The sequence below is a fragment of the Camelus bactrianus genome, chromosome 1 (genome assembly GCF_048773025.1).
Source record: "Camelus bactrianus isolate YW-2024 breed Bactrian camel chromosome 1, ASM4877302v1, whole genome shotgun sequence".
Taxonomy (NCBI): Eukaryota; Metazoa; Chordata; class Mammalia; order Artiodactyla; family Camelidae; genus Camelus; species Camelus bactrianus.
Window position 1 is genome coordinate 45,970,117 of NC_133539.1, and position 6,663 is coordinate 45,976,779.

Below are 6,663 nucleotides of genomic sequence, written 5' to 3' on the forward strand. Positions count from 1 at the left end.
GATCAAAGCACAGCCAAAGGCTTTAGCTTTCGATATAAGAAGACAGTCTTCTAAGGAAGATAAAAACATAATTTTGATACATGCAGTTTTGAACTGCCCAGTCTAGTATTTGAACTTTTTAACTAGAAAACACAATGAGAACATGTCTTAAAGAAGTGGCTTGCATTATTCATTTCAGTATTATTTTCATTTTGCTATGATGTGCTTCATGTGTGATTATTATTTCTCACTCTAGGTCTGCGGGGGGTACTGCTAAGTCAATTTGTGGATTTAAGTAGCAGGTCAGCTACATCAAGTACTGCTGGGGCTTTGAGTAAACTGATAAGAGAAAAATGTCCACCTGGTTTGGCAACACGAAGCCACCTCTGACCTTGACAAAGCAGCTTTGATAGAGCAGTTGGGCGGGAGGCAAAACTGGAGAAGTGCTGAAAAGTAAAAAGAAAGTGAATAGAAGGAGATATGTGGAATCTGTTTCATTACAAAGAGCAGAAAAAAAAGTATAAGCTAGTAGCAAGAACTAGGGGGAGGGTATAGCTCAGTGGTAGAGCACATGCCTAGAATGCAGGAAGTCCTGGGTTCAATCCCCAGTATCTCCATTAAAAAAGAAAGAAAAGAAAACAGCAATGCAGCCCACCATGTTTTTAATGGGAATTAGAAGAGTATGTTTTGTACCGATCCATTAGAGAAAAGTCGACAATGTGGATGTTCCACAACTATTTCAGATTCAACATTTCCAGTGTTGAATTCATCATCATCCCACCCATCCCACCTCCCTCCAGTCAGCCTGTCCTGCTCTCATCCCCCAATAAATTTAGAGAAGCTGTTACCTAAACCAAAAGTCATCCTAGACTGCTTTGCCTCTGTCATTTTCCACATGCAGTTCATCACTAAGTGTTACAAAAGGTACCTCCTAAATTATAAAAGTCCTTCTCTTCCCCATCCTACTACCAATATCCTGATTCAGACAATCACTGTCTCTCAGACGGACAATTTTCACAGCTTCTAGTTGATCTCTCTGGCTCCAGTGTTACACTGTAACATCTCCCATTTATTTTGCTCTAACACATCTGCTTAAAATCCTATGATGGTTTCCCAACAACAAAACCTAATCTCTAAGCTTAGTTTCTGGGAACATCCAACCAGTGTTCTTAAGCAACAGCCCTACTTATATATGCTGGCACATAATACACTACTTCAAATCTTCAATTCTTGGCAAAAACTGCCCCATTTGACCTTATTGTTACTCTTCTTTAAAAATGTAGCTCAGCCATCATCTCACCCTGGAAGTTATTCCCTCTTCAACTTCACCATCGTGAACCCTTCCCCTATGCCCCTGTGGTAGGCGGAATCCTAAAATGGTCTTCCAAGATTTTCTGCCCAGTTCCCAGAACTGTGAATAAGATGAGAATTCATTCAAGCTCATTGATTATGTTAAGTAATAAAGGTGATTTTACAGATGTAATTAAGGCTACTAATTGGTTGGCCATGAGTTAATCAAAAGGGAGATTATCCAGGTAGCTATTCATCTAACTACACGAGCCCTTTAAAAGCATAATGTTCTCTGGCTGGTAGCAAAAGAGGGAGTCAGAAAGATGCCAAGCATGAGAAGATCCAACAAATTACTGCTGACTTGAAGATGCAAGGGGCCACAGGATAAGGAATATGGGAGAGGCCCCTGACTGACAGCCAACAATAAAAGAACTTCAGTACTATAACCATAAGGAACTAGATTTTTCCAGAAATGTGAATGAGCCTGAAAGTGGATTATTCTCTAGACCCAGACAGGCTGATACCTTGATTTTTGGCCATGTGAGGCCCTAGGCAAAGAACGCAATTGAGCCTGCCCAGACTTCTAACTGATCGAAGTCTGAGGCAATAAACAGGTACTGTTTTAAGTTTGCTCAGTTTGTGGGTATTTGTTATACAGCAACTGAAAACTAATACAACTCCACAGTTACGGAGCCGTGTTTGTGTTGGCTCCCACACAAGCCTTTCTTATTTATGAGGCTCTCTCCTCAATTAGTTTGTGAGCTGCTTAGGTTAGAAATCATGTTTAAACAATGTCTGTACTCCCAGCATCTAGCATAGTTCTTGATACATGGGGTGGGGAGGTGTTCAACAAGCAAGTATTGAATGTCTCAGGGGGATGTTACTATGTTCGTTGAATCCTATAAGAAGCAAACACTGAGATGGAGTTAGGGGTGTGAGGAATTTGTGGAGGTGGGGAGGGATTCAGGCCTGTGAAACTAAAAGACAGAAAGGCTGAATTGGTCATGGAAAGATTTGGGACTTCAATGCATATCTGAAAGAGTCACGGCCTACCCAGAGCAATGAGTCTGGAGCTCCAGACCAATAAGTATCCTTAAGAGGAGTCCCATGTTGCACAGAAATGACCAGGCACAGTACCTCCAACCTGCTCGGTCATGGATCAGGGGCTGCCTAGGAAAAGCATTACCTTGGCTCAAGAGATGAGGTGAATCCTAAAGGTGCCAAAAGTAAAAGCTGTCAGTTAACTGTACCCCTTGCAGATGAGGTGCGTAAGTTCTTTCCAGAAGGAAGATCTAAATAACACAGCTCCATAGCCACCGTATTGTACGAGAGATCACTCTCTCTTAAGTAAAACATAAGCTCTACTCATCAAGTGGAACCATAAGGTTTTCTTCCAGAAAGAAGGCAATGAAGAAAGGACTCCAAAATGACAGTAACGAAAAATTTACTTAAGAATCAATCCACTATTTTACAACAAAAGTTGCAGTGATTACACTTCCTCCTAATATTGATGGTTGTGTTTTTCCCAAAGCAGAGAATTATTAGTCAATTGTAACTTCCCCAAGGTTTTGGCAAAAAAAAATATTCTCACCTCAAGGGTGTATCTTCAGTTCTGAGAAAAGTTTGTTTTAATAAACACCAATGATAACTTTAAAGGAGTTTGATTTTCTCAGCATTGTTAAAATGAAGTTTTAAAGAGAAAAGTCTACTTTCTTAGATTGTTCTGTCTGAATTCATATATCTTCATTCTTAGGCTGCTTTTTGTATTTGTTTCAACAACTCTTATTTGGAATTGAATAAGTTTGAATTCTAAGCAAAACTACTGAAAGCTTCCATTATCATTTCACAAGTGTCAAAAAGAACTAAAAGCTGTTCTTTTTAAGAGGACTGAGTGTTTTAGAGGAGAAGTCTGGCAATGTACTAAAGGAAGAGTTATCTTCAAAGGCAACTGCCAAATCACGTTCTTTGATGACTCTCATGTTTCAGAGTATCGACATCGCAAGTGGAAATATGACCATTAAGGATACATTTTTTACCAAACCTTCTACATTCTTGTTTATGAGTATATGAGTATAAAAGTTCCCAATACAAACTGTCCTCAGAAATTTAGTTTTTGATTTAATTATTTCAAATGGCATGTTCACAACTATAAGCCTGGATGAGACAATGTATTGTGATATCCTTAGTGATATGGTTTTCTCCTCATCCAGCTTCTGGCTTGGGGATTGGAACATATCCTAATTGCCATATTGAGGCTTAGTTATATCACAATAGATTTAAATACATGACCATAAAGCATTATTGCATTTTTCAGATTAACACAATGTTTAGAGGTATAAGAAGGCTAACAAAAATCCACCATTAATTTCATTTACCATAATTCATTCTAATTCTGGTTTCAATTTGCTACTTTCTTACTAACCAGCCAGAAAAAAAAATCACTTTAAAGAAAAATCTAACTCTTTTTCACATCCATTATCAATGGTAAAGACAGAAGCCCAGAGCTCTGTGTGCCACTTTGTGTGAACCTTAAACGGGGCTTCTATGTACCACATTTTCTTAATCTTTCCCTCTCCACCCCTGGATGACCACATTAGCCTTCTCATCCCTCAAATCTTAGCTCCTCCTTCCATGTGTTCACTCTCAGCTAATAGTCTTATTTCCTGTTATTCAGAAGAGCAAGGCCATCAGAAGTGGTTTTTCACACATTGACATTTTCACATCTATCAACATGCTGCATTTGACCTGTGTACATACACTGCCTTCTGTCTCATTGATGTAGATGAACTGCCTTAGCTCTTCTATAATTAGACCTTCCACTGGTGCACTGTCTCCCTTCCCCTCTCATTTCCTCAAGGACATAGCTCCACAAATCTCCCCTTTTCCCTGTAATCAATGTCTCTCTTCACTAAATCATTCACATAAGCATTAAACTCAATGTTTTATCTTGCATATTCTATTAAGGCATCTTGACCTCACAACCCCTTCTGGAAAATTCTATTTTCAAAAGGAAAACTCCTAAAAGCATATAGCTATCCCCCTCCCCTCCTTGTCTACCTTCTCTCCTCTCTATCTCTCCAATCAAATGTTTGTTTCCACTACACCAAAAAAGCCCCAGTGAAGCTTAGCACTGTTAAATCAAATAATCAATTTTCAGACTTTATCCTGTAAACAGAATTTGTCATAGTTGACACTTTCTCAGACAATGGAGTATTACTCAGTGGTAAAAAAAAAAAAAGAGTGAAATAATGCCATCACCAGCAACATAGATGGACCTAAGATTATCGTATTAAGTAAAGAAAGTGAGACAGAGAAAGACAAATATCATATGATATTACTTATATGTGGTATCTTAAAAATGATACAAATTGCTGACCTGTAATATTTCTTATTTACAAACCAGAAATAGACTCACATACACAGAAAACAAACTATGGTTACCAAAGGGAAAAGGGGGTGGGGAGGAGAGATAAATTAGGCATTTGGGTTTAACATATATATACTACTATATATAAAATAGGTAAATAATCAGGACCTACTGTACAGCACAGGGGACAATATTCCATATCTGTAATAGTGTATAATGAAAAATACTCTGAAAAATTATAACTGAATCACTTTGTATACACCTGAAATTAACACATTATAAATCAACTATTCTTCAACAAAAACACAATAAAATAAATAACTGGGTACTATAGCCTAGCCATGTTGACACATAAAACTAAGAATCGTATCTCTCAAAGCCACAAATCCTTTGAATTGCCTTAAAAGCCTCATGCACTCCAGCCCTGGGTTAACTCTGACCTCAGCTCTTTGCATTCTCTCTCTTATTCACTCTGCCCAGCTACTCTGGCCTCCGTGCAAGTTCTCAAACTCATCAAGTACATTCTTTCTTTAGGAACATTTGTTGTTCCCTCTGAAATAATCTTCCCCAAAGGTTTAAAAGGCTTTTCATTTTGCTCAGATTTTGCTCAAACATCACTTCCCTTTATCACTCTCCTGATTTCTTATTCTCCACAGCACTTACCACAATCTTACATGCAGTGCACTTCTGTGCTTATTTGTTCACTATCTCTTCCCACTCAAACCTAAGCTCCAGGAAGCCAGGGATCTTCATTATATTCACTGAGAACAGTTTCTGAAACACAGTCACCATCCAATAACCATCTTTTGAATTAATTTTTGTTTTTAAACATACCATAGAGATTTCTATAATGATTACACTGAAGTTTTTCCAGTGAGCACAGTGAAAGGGCATTAGACTGTAGATTTATAAGCCTGAGCGCTAATGTGGCTGTGCCACTCCCCTTACTTCCTCTCTGATAAATCACTTCACTACGACAGGACACAGACATCCCCAACTTCAGAGCAAAGGTAATGAATGAGGTTCCTTCCAGTTAAGAAATCTTATTTTCTTTCCTCCGTATCTTATTTTACTTAAATAGGACCTCAAGATATATTACAGGTCAAAAATTTGGAACGGTCTATACATTTCCTGTCATAATGCATAAGGGAATTACACCCTAATTGAAGAAAGAATAGATGATGTAAATTAAAACAGACTTGATGTAGGGACTTATTTATGACAGCAAATTAAGAATACCTTCTAGATGTTACTCATCCCCATTGCAGTGTCATAAATACAGGTCCACATATTTTCAAAATGGTGTGCACACTTGGAAGGACTACTTCAAACTTCAGAAGCTGAAGACAGACACTACAGGCTTTGACAGGTCCATCCCTTCATAAAGACACCACTTTTTCTTCCTCCAAACTTGATAACATTCTACGCTCCTTGGCTTTTATGTAATCTGATTTCATACGTTAGTGTCCCCTCCTATCATCCCTAAGAACCTACTATCTTTCTGGAATAAAGCAGCAGTTACATATAAATAATCACTTTGTTTAGAGCTACCCTAAGGCTTTGTGAATTCCATCATTGGGGCCCTGCAGATTTTACCTGCCTTTCTCTATAGGAAGTAATAACCAGTGTCACTAATTGACAGTTTCAGTGACCCACTTTCTCTCTGTTCTTCTCTCTCATTCAGACACAGAATTATAAGTATTCATTGTTCATAAGACTTTAAATCCATATAGTCAATACTTTACAACTCTGAACCACAATCAATATGAGAGTTTTGTATGACACTGCAGTGCATTTTCCCTTGCCCAGGAAACTTTCCTTTCTTATGAGAGAGAGAAAATGAAGAAACTTATACAATCAATATCTCAAATGTTGAGTTTCTCTAATCCTTTCAGCTCTAGAAAAGGAACTATGTCAAGTTATAATCATCGTATGAACTTTTACAGGGTTTTACTTTCACTAGCTTAATAATAAAATTTTAAACTACTCAGAAAAAAGACTGATGGCTAAAATTCAAAAAGTTCAGC

General features: G+C 37.9%; 1 non-coding gene across 1 annotated transcript; it reads left to right on the plus strand.

The window, feature by feature from the left end:
- Positions 1 to 523: 523 nt before the first annotated feature.
- TRNAS-AGA (transfer RNA serine (anticodon AGA)) lies at positions 524 to 596 on the plus strand. The gene has a single exon. It is a non-coding gene; the product is annotated as a tRNA-Ser (tRNA).
- The last annotated feature ends 6,067 nt before the right edge of the window (positions 597 to 6,663 follow it).